Raw genomic sequence first — 11,298 nt, 5'->3', positions numbered from 1 at the left:
CTCTCCTACAGGGACCTTACTTTGCACATATTGCCTGGCCTCCCCCGATTTCTTTTGAAGTATGGGTAGAGGGCCTCCAGGATCCTCTAACACTGAATTTTGGATACTTGCCAAACCACAATCACATGGATGAGGCCAAGATTGTTGCCAACATAATCACTACCCTTTCAACCTCAGCTACAGTAGCCTCGAAGTGTTAGGGATGCTGTGGACATTGAAACAAATTCTGGTGCAACAACTTCTTTGGTGACCCAGTGTAACCTTAATTCATTTTACCTTCAGAGTTTATTTTGCATCGTTTTCCTTATTTTTTTCTTTTTGTAGGTAGTATAGCAGTTATCCTTATTTTTGTATATTTGGAGTTTTGTATATTATGTTTCTATATTTGGTATGTTTGAGTATTATTATTTACTCTTCTCTGACTGGTATTGGCAATTGAGCCCTCAAGAACAGGCTGTTCATTAAGAACTTCCATATTAAACTGGAAGAGAACTATTTCCTGACAGAAACAAATCTTTTTCTTCTTCTTTTTTATTTATTCGTTAATCTTTTTTTACAGTTCAGTCTTTATCCCCCTCCTGGTCTGCCCTCTGACTGTTCTTCATATCATACCTCCTCATCCATCTCCAAGAGGATGTCCCCACTCCCCAACCCCTAGCCCACTAGACCTCTTCTCTCCCTTGTGCCTCACGTCTCTCAAGGGTTAGGTACATCATCTTCTCTCACTGAGGCCAGGCCAGGCAGTCCTCTGCTGTATATGTGTTTGGGAAATGCTAAAATGAAACCTAATTCTATGTAAACTAATATACTTTTAATTTATAAAAAGATTTAAATAAACATGTATAAAATAAGGAGGTTAGATTGAAAGGTCCAGGACTCCCCAGAAGGGAGGTCCACTAGAGTCACAGGATAGCACGTACCCAAAGGACACACAAGAGACCATCTTGCTATAAAGCACATGAGGTGGTTTATTAAATCAGAGCTCTGGGCCAGCCCATATCCCCATATCTCACATAGGGGATAGAGGGACTGACCCTGTGGCTCAGGGGTCTAGTGCTTATATATGGGCTGGGTAGGGGAAAAGCGAACTTTTTCTTAAAAGAACTAATAGTTTTCAATATATATGTCTTTTGTTGTCCCCAAAAAGCCCAAATTGTATTTGTGATCAGGATCTTGTCTCTGGTGCTAGGAAACTGAGGCCTCACTCCTCAGCTTGCTGCATGGTTCCCTTCTCAAACATATAAATGCCATCTAAAACTTTCCTGATATCCTTGTTTTTAATTGTTGTAGCTTGATGAATCAGAGCTGCTGAATTTGAAACAAGTTCAATATCATTTCCTTCAAGGATTAATTCATCCTTCTGGGCTTGAGAGACAGAACAAGCAACACCTGTCCTCATTCGAACCCCGTGGGTGTATTTTTCACCAAAGAAATTTCGGATTTGAACCAAAGACCCATTCTCCTGAATAACAACATTGATGGGGAAGTGAGCATACATAGACCTCATCTCTAATGGAAGACCAGTGTTAACACCCTTGTTCATGTTCTAAACATGACTGCAGATGGTTCTGACAGTGGCCAGTTCCTTTCTGTTACCCCACCATTTGTCAATCCAGTGCCTCTTTTTCTTTCCAAGGAGACTCAGCTAAAGCCCTTCTGCGGAGTTCCCCTGAGACCCTTCACAATGACTGTGAGCCCCTTCAGGGTGATGTCGACATTTTCTGGAATGTCGACAGTCTGTTTGCTGTAGATGAGGCAAAAAGAGCCAAGATATCGATTTTTTTTTAAATCAACTTAGGTAAGATACAAAGAGATACAGATTCTCAAGACAATAGAAATCTTAGAAGCAAAACCCAATGAATCAAAACCTCAGTGAAAATATCACCAACAAAATATACCAAGCAGAAAAAAAAATACTACAAGGGGATGAAAAAAGTGAACATCTATTAGTTTGAGGCATCAATCTAAAGAAAAAGAAAAAAAAACTCAAACATGACCACAAATTTGAATAAATCTTAGACACAACTATGATGGCAAAATTACAATCCTTTGATATAAAAGGAATAACCTGTAGGAGGAACTAAGGTGGGAGGAGTTAAGAGAGGAAAAGGGGGAGGAAGGAGAGGAAGAGGAAAAGGAAGAGGAGGAGCTAAGAGAGGAGGAAGAGAGAGGGGAACATGGAGGCGGATGTTCACATGTCTCCCGCAGTCAAAGGTAGTTGGTATATCTAGGTTGGGTATTGGGTTATACCTCTGATTGTAAGGGCATCTTGTTATTGATCATTACCAAATATATAAGCCTTTGGATAATCTAAGCATTAGAGTCTCATCTGTACCAAGCCCGTGTGGTTGGTGAGATAGTCTGGGCAATGCCCAGCCTTGCAGAGACAGCGTGGAAGATTGGCAGAGCCATCTCCCATGCTGGCATCTCATGGGTGGCAGAGCTGGTGTTTCTGGCTAGTCATTTCTAGCTGCAGCACGCATGTGGCCTCATAGCCTCAGAACACTGTGTCTGATCTAGGCAAAGATGCCGCAGCCTAGACAGTCAGCTTGACTGGTGCCCATTTTTTAAATAATTACTACAACAATAACCAATATTCAAATTTTAAAAGATAGAAAAATTATTCAAGGATAAATTGACATGATGGCTCAATGGGCAAAGTATATAGTGCCAAGCCTGAAGAGGTGAGTTTAATCACTGGGACCACACAGTAGAAGGAGAAAACTGAATTCTAAAAGTTGTCCTTTACCTCTACAGGCATGCTATGGCACATACATGCCCATATACACATACACACACACACACACACACACATACACACACACACACACACACACACTAAATATATAAAGTAATTTTAGAAAGAAAATAATAGAAATATTGAGAAAGGCATAGGCATCCTGCTACAGGAGACATACAGAACCCCAATGGCCATGATCAGAAAAGACTGTCTTCATATAGTATACTTTTTAAAAAGTACATTAAAGTATTTTAGAATAAAAGCTATAAAACAAGAGGACCTGCACTGAGATCTCCAATATTTATGTTAAATGTAGGCATGCCAGTATACATGCCTATAACCCCCCAGGGCTCACAAGTCATATCACTGAGTTCCAGGTTCAGTGAGAGACTCTGTTCCAGGAATCTTGAAAGGAGCCATTGAGATGGTTCAGCATGCACAGGAATGTGCTGCCAAGCCTGATGACATGTTTGGTCTCCACGCCCCATGTGGTAAAAGGAGGGAACAGAATGGAACAAATTGACCTCTGGCCTCCTCACATGCCATGGCACATGTGTGCCTGTGAGCATGTGTGTTCATACACATGGGTAGATGGATGGATAGATAGATAGATAGATAGATAGATAGATAGATAGATAGATAGACAGACAGGTGAATAGATAGACAAACAAAATGTAGGGAAAGGATAAAATCCTAAGTGAATGTGCATTGCTTCACATAGGCTTGGCCATATCAAGGACCAAGGCCTCAGTCCCTTGGGAGTAGAAAAGCCTTCCTTGTGTCTGACTCCAAATGTCAACAGTATATACAGAAAATGTACAAAAAAGCTCACACACACACACACACACACACACACACACACACGTTCACAGCCTGAAGAGTGCTCCCTTACAGAGATTCATCCTACTAAGATTAGCTAAACATGCCTCCCTGTTTAGTTGTATATAATCATCTAACCTCTCCATTAAATTGTATATAATAAACACACTGAGCATCCAGTGGCTCACACTGTGGCTTCTCCATCTGATAGCCCAGAATACTTGATTCCAGCTTTCCTGTGTATGTGTTTGTCATTTCTTTAAAGTGTGTCAATTTCTGATTCCCTTTATTAACCCTACTCAGGGTCCGAGGGCCCAAACCATATAAAGATGCACCAATAAATAAATACCTGCAAAGAATGTTTAAGTACAGAACAATCTAGAAAGACACCAACTCTATCTCTGACTTTCACATGTACACATAAATAGGTAATGTACTCTATATATACAAGAACATATAAAAATTAAAACTCTAAAACAGTGACGAAAATTGTTAAAGGAAATCACAAAAATGGAAAGACCCCAAATATTCATACATCGGATGACTTTATATTTTCAAGCACGTAATATTCCCTAAAATGTTCTGCAAATTCATGGCAATCCCTATCAAAATCTTACTAGTCTTTTGTTTGCAAAAAATGTGGAAACTTAGAGCATAGATTGTAAGGTATGCTGATCAACACAGTCCGATAATTTACATTTCTTGTTTCTTTTTAACTATTAAAACACTAGAGATTTCAAACAGTAATACTGAAATAAGAACATACATACACATCAATAAGATAGAATTCAAAATGAATTCATTCATCTATAGTGAATTGATTTGAGGGGGGCAGAGGTACCAAGAAAACTCAATGCAAAAGGAAGAATACTCAGTTCTAAAATAACTGGGTATCTACACCTGAATGAAAGAAGGTTCATCACCAACTTCAGTCCACATACAAAAACTGCTTTTGTTTTGTTGTTGCTTCTGCTTAGGTGGGGCTCTTATTTCAATTACTTTTATAAACAAATTTGCTCCAGTTTCTCTTTTATATGGCCACTAAAATACATTTCATTAGCAACTGTGTGTTGAAAAAATTCTCATAAACATGTAGACAAGCAAAGGAATTTTTTCTTTTTAAATTTATTTTTTATTAAATATTTTATTTACATTTCAGATAAAATCCTCTTTCCCAGCATACACTAACAACTTGACAGCAAACCTGAAAGCGTTAAAACAAAAAGAAGCTAATATACCCAAGAGGAGTAGACGGCAGGAAATAATCAAACTCAGGGCTGAAATCAACCAAGTTGAAACAGAAAGAACTATACAAAGTATCAACAAAACCAGGAGCTGGTTCTTTGAGAAACTCAACAAGATAGACAAACCCTTCGCCAGACTAACCAAAGAGCGCAGAGACAGTACTCAAATTAATAAAATCAGAACTGAAAAGGGAGACATAACAACAGAAATAGAGCAAATTTTAAAAATCGTCAGATCCTACTACAAAGGCCTATCCTCAACAAAATTGGAAAATCTGGATGAAATGGACAATTTTCTAGATAGATATCAGGTACCAAATTTAAACAAGGAGCAGATAAACCATCTAAACAGTCGCATAACCCCTAAAGAAATAGAAGCAGTCATTAAAAATCTCCCTAACAAAAAAAGTCAGGGGCCAGATGGTTTTAGTGCACAATTCTATCAGACCTTCCAGGAAGACTTAATACCAATTCTCTTCAAACTATTCCACAAAATAGAACAGAAGGAACAATACCCAATTCGTTCTATGAAGCTACAATTACGCTCATACCTAAGCCTCACAAAGACCCAACAACGAAAGAGAACTACAGACCAATCTCTCTTATGAATATTGATGCAAAAAATACTTAATAAAATTCTCGAAAACCAAATCCAAGAACACATCAAAGCAATCATCCATCATGATCAAGTAGGCTTTATCCCAGGAATGCAGGCATGGTTTAATATTCGAAAATCCATCAATGTAATCCACTACATAAATAAACTCAAAGAAAAAAACCACATGATCATCTCACTAGATGCTGAGAAAGCATTTGACAAAATTCAACATCCCTTCATGTTAAAAGTCTTGGAAAGATTAGGAATTCAAGGATCATACCTAAACATAGTAAAAGCAATATACAGCAAGCCACTAGCCAACATCAAACTAAATGGAGAGAAACTTGAAGCAATCCCACTAAGATCAGGGACTAGACAAGGCTGCCCACTCTCACCCTACCTATTCAATATAGTACTGGAAGTCCTAGTTAGAGCAATTAGACAACAAAAGGAAGTCAAAGGGATACAAATAGGAAAGGAAGAAGTCAAAATTTCACTATTTGCAGATGATATGATAGTATACTTAAGTGACCCTAAAATTTCCACCAGAGAATTCCTAAACCTGATAAACAACTTCAGTAAAGTGGCTGGATATAAAATCAACTCAAACAAATCAGTAGCCTTCCTCTACTCAAAGATAAACAGGCTGAGAATGAAATCAGGAAAATGACACCCTTCACAATAGTTACAAATATAAAATATCTTGGAGTGAATCTAACCAAGCAAGTGAAAGATCTGTATGACAAGAACTTCAAGCCTCTGAAGAAAAAAATAGAAGAAGATCTCAGAAGATGGAAAGATCTCCCATGCTCCTGGATTAGCAGGATTAATATAGTAAAAATGGCCATCTTGCCAAAAGCAATCTACAGATTCAATGCAATCCCCATCAAAATTCCAAATCAATTCTTCATAGAGAAGATCAGAATTGACAAATGGGACCTCATAAAATTGCAAAGCTTCTGTAAGGCAAAGGACATTGTCAATAAGACAAAAAGGCAACCAACAGATTGGGAAAAGATCATTACCAATTCTTCATCCGATAGAGGGCTAATATCCAAGATATACAAAGAACTCAAGAAATTATACTCCAGGCAACCAAATAACCCTATTAAAAAATGGGGTACAGAGCTAAACAAAGAATTCTCAAGCACATAGGGAAGGACCCATGACTCCATCGGTATATGTAGGGGGAGGATGGCCTCATCGGGCACAGGTGAACCATCCATTTACCTAAAAATTTCTCGAATTCATTATTTTTAATAGCTGAGTAATACTCCATACATATACAGATGGAGTCATGGGTCCCTCCCTATGTGCTCCCTGGTTTAGACCCTGAGAGCTCTGGTTGGTTGGTATTGCTGCTCTCCCCATGGGGCCACAAACCCTTTAGGGCTAGTGTGGACCCCAACACAGCTGTATATGTAGGGGAGGATGGCCTTGTCAGGTATAGGTGGGAGAGAAGATTCTTGGTCCCATGAAAAACGAACACAGAGTGGGGGGGGGAATGTGAGGGTGGGGAGGGGGTCGTGGGGGCGGGGGGTAGGTGGGGGCACAGCCTCATAGAAGCATGAGGAGGGAGATGGGATAGGAGGCTTCTGGATGGTGGGAGGAAGTGGGGTAAGGGGATAAAATCTGAAATGTAAATATAATACCCAATTTAAAAAATCCTCTTTCCCCATTTCCCCTCCCCAGAGAACCCCTATTCCATCCCCCCTTCTCCTTTTTGTTTTTATACACTTTTTTTAGTGTTAATCAAAGGCTTTATAAGTTTGGTAATGTGCAATAACAAGATGTCCATACAATCAGAAGTGTAACCCAATACCCAACCTAGATATATCAACTATCTTTGACTGGTGGAGACATGTGAACATCTGCCTCCATGTTCCCTCTCTCTTTCTCTCTCTCGCCTTCCCCTCCCCCATCACATAGCTCCTCTTCTCCTTCTCCTCTTCCTCTCCTTACTCTTCCTTTTCCTCTCCTTACTCCTCCCACCTTAGCAGCTCTGACATATCACCCTTCCTGTTAAAATAAAACTTTTCTCTCAAAATACAATTAGAGCATAACTATACCAATTTGTACCAGTGAGGTACAAGATAGACCTAATACCCAGTCCATCATTCTGTTGACTAACCAGAACCTCTGTCATCTCTCCTAACTAAAACACTTAGTTCTGAACCTGGCTTTTTTTCTTGGCTTTAGAATGAATGTCAGCTGAAAACCATTCTCTCAAATATTTTCTCTCAAATAGCCAGGATTGGCTGTGAGACTATAAGTCTTCAACCCCGTCAGGAATTCAGAATGACTGAGTTAACTGAAATTATGAGAAGTACAAAGCATAGCTTCTAAAACTTAGCCAATTTATAGAGACCGCTGAACACCTGGACAGTCCCTATACTACAAAACGTTGGAGCATCTGATCTTCAGTCTTCTGGCCCAGGATCATCTGACAAACCTTAGTGATGCAGAATTATTAAGGGCTGATTACTCTGTCTAGGCACATATAATCAGTCGACTATTCTGCAAGTGTGTCCCAGCAAAGGAATTTTTAAGACTTTAAGCCAGGCAATGATGACACACATCTTTAATCTCAGCACTTGGAAGGCAAAGGTAGGCAGATATCTGTGAGTTCAAGGCCAAGCTGAGCTACAGGGTGAGTTCCAAAATAGATAAGGTGCACAGAGAAACCCTGTCTTGAAAAACAACAAAACAACAACAAAAAGGTTCGCCTACTCTGAAAATCGTGTCTGTTTGGGAACACTCCTTTGATGATTACCCACTGTTTTAAGTACTTTTCTGGTGCTGTGACCAAGGCAACATACAAAATAAAGAATTTAAATTGGTCTTACTGTTTCAATTGGTTAGAGTCCATTATGAGAGAACAAAGACATGACAACAGGCACAGCTGAGAGTTTACATCTTGATCCATCACCAATAGGCAGAATGGGAACATTGGAAATAGCACGAGTGTTTTGAATCCTCAAACTACTTCCAGGGACAGATCTCCTCCAACAAAACTGTACCTCCTAATCTTTGCAAAACAGTTTCACGAACTGGGGACCAAGTATTCAAGCATAGGAGCCCATAGGAGCCATTCTCATTCAAACCATCACATCCATATCATTAATCACACTGTCATTATTTTTACTTCCTGCTTCTTGGAACAGTAGAGTCAAGAGCAGCTTAGCTCAGACCTTCTCTGAGTGTGTACTGTATAGGATATGTATATGGCCCTTTCCACTACATGCTTTAAAGCCTGTCTCCTGTAGGACACTCCCTCAATTTTGAGAATACTCTGAATTGGACAGGAAAAGTACAGACAATATTTTTAATAGTCTTCTAGGAACCTAGCAGACATACATAACAAATAACCATGATTCTTTGAAACTAAGGTCCATATCTCTCCCTCTATCACATGATAACGTATGCCAGGATTACAGACTGCTGACATCATAAACACTGCCTGCCTATTTGGTGTTGGTGAAGAGGAGAATAAACATCCAATTTAAAACATCAGAGAGATGATTCACTGCACTGCAACCCATTTGTCCTCTTTATCCACCCTCAATCCCCAACTGCTGAGTTTTTTACATGGTTCCAGACTTATACCAAGACCAGTTCTGGTCATTTTTACTAGCTCTTTTATGGAGGGATGGAACCCTGGAATTCTGTATCTTGATGTTTTTTATATGAAGGGAGGTCTCACACCTCAAACCATTAATATCACAAATAAGCTCAGTTTAATACCCTTTTCAGCTATTGTTTATCTTATCTTTATATTTTCTTTTTTTAAATTGATTATTTTATTTATTTACATTTCAAATGTTATTCGCCCTTCCCAATTTCCCCTCCACAAACCCCCATACCCTCCCCCTGCCCTGCCTCTATGAGGGTGTTCCCCCACCTGCTCTACCTCTCCTGCCTCAGCACCTTAGCATTCCCCTACACTGAGTCACAGACTGTATGTTTGCATGTTTGTCCTATCTTGGCCACTATCTCCTCTAGGAAATCTTTCGTGACCATTATGTAATCAATAATGTAATTATTTTATAATAATGTAATTAGTTTATAGTTTTATTTTATTTTCATATGTGTGCATGTGATACACACATACACAGAGAGAGACACCATTTTGGTATTTGCTCATAGGTGTGTGGGAATGTATGCATATTTGTGTATATGCCTATAGGGGCCAGAAATTGGCATCAGTTGTCTTGTACAATTACTGTGCAACTACTGCTCAATTTTTTTTTTTTTTTGGCTTTATAATGAATGTCAGCTGAAAACTATCTACTCAGATCTTTTCTCTCAAAGTAAATAGCCAGGATTGGCTATGAGACTATGGGTCTTCAACCCTGTCAGAAATCCAGAATGACTGAGTTAACTGAAGTTATGGGAAGCACTAAACATAGCTTCTAAAACTTAGCCAATTTATAGAGACCTCTGAACACCTTAGAAGCCCCTATACTACCGAATGTTCGAGCATCAAATCTTCAGCCTTCTGGCCCAGAGTCATCTGACAGACCTTAGTGATGCAGGATTATTAAGGGCTGATTACTCTGTCTAGGCACATATAATCAATCGACTATACTGCATGTGTGTCCTCTTCAGGACAGTAGTTAGTCTGTAGATGGAAAGAGGCAATTCTTGCCTAGTGGCTGTCTCACCACAACTGGAGTAACTCCAAGGATGCTCAATTTCTTCTTAGAATCCACAACAGGAAGCTGTCAGGAGCAGACAGGTCTCTAATCAGAATGGACATTTATATAAATTTTTGTAGCGTCAATTCTATGGACTTCTGATGTTTTGAAAACCAACTATCCATGTAAGGTCACCTGGACTGTTGTCTGTTCACTCCTCTTGGCTATTTCTAAATAAAATATGGTTAACCTCCTAACAATTAACTCAAAGCCATAAATTTGCTATAGTCCCTTAACTCATAGGTTAACCACTGCTCAATTTTTTGAACCAAGATTTCTTGCTGAACCTGAGATTACAGATGAGTTGCATACCCAAATTTTACATGGGTGCTAGGGATCCAAAATTAGGTCTTCGTATATACTCAGAAAACACTTTAAGTCATCTCTCCAGACCTGTAATTAGTCTTTGTTTGTTCGTTTGTTTTGTTTTGTGTTTTGTGTTTGGTCTTGGGGTGGTTTTTTTTTTTTTTTTTTGGTTTTTGCTTTTTTTTAGTTCTATTTCACCAAGTAATCTTAATTTTTTCAGACTAGAAATTGGTATTGTTTCATCTTTTTAGTCCTAGCACCTAACAGGATTCTAGTTACATGCCACAAAATAAAACAGAAATCAGGAAAAGGAAAGAAATAACATAAAACAAAGATATCTGTGATCCTGCTTAAAAGTCAGACCTAAATATAAAAGCAAATCCAAGTCGTGGCTACAACTCAGATAAAAGTAAAGTTTAAAAGATATACATGTTTCTTAAAAAAACAACAAAAACAATAAAAGGAAAATACCTCACCATATCCAAACTGGTGAAATTTTTTGATAAAGTAATTTCTTATGTTGTTATGGTTAAGGTTTATAACCATTTTAAACTGTTTCTAAATTAAGGTAACAATATTTGATAAATGGCAATGAGATTTAAAATTTTTAAACTTAAGAAGATATCATACACCTTCCTCTCAAGGTATAAAGAAATCAATCCCAGAACTGAGCTGGAAACTTCAACCATGCTAGTTAACGTTCATAATCCCAGAAGGTACTCTACAAGCTGCTGGAGAAGAAAGGGCATCAATGGTCTTAACCATCTGGGAATGCTATGAACTCCATGCTAGCCTGCTAGGCACAATTTGCCAACTCATGGGCTAAACAGATAGCTCAAGTGTTACGAGCAGATACTGCACTTACAGAGGAATGGAGTTCTGTTTGCAGCAGCC

The 11,298-nt window shown here is 38.8% G+C and overlaps 1 pseudogene; it reads right to left on the bottom strand.

The window, feature by feature from the left end:
• Positions 1-1,201: 1,201 nt before the first annotated feature.
• The window catches only part of LOC143435594 (large ribosomal subunit protein uL6 pseudogene), an 85,459-nt pseudogene continuing 75,362 nt past the window's right edge, over positions 1,202-11,298 (bottom strand).

The sequence above is a fragment of the Arvicanthis niloticus genome, chromosome X (genome assembly GCF_011762505.2).
Source record: "Arvicanthis niloticus isolate mArvNil1 chromosome X, mArvNil1.pat.X, whole genome shotgun sequence".
NCBI lineage: Eukaryota > Metazoa > Chordata > Mammalia > Rodentia > Muridae > Arvicanthis > Arvicanthis niloticus.
This window is presented reverse-complemented; position numbering and strand designations above follow the sequence as displayed.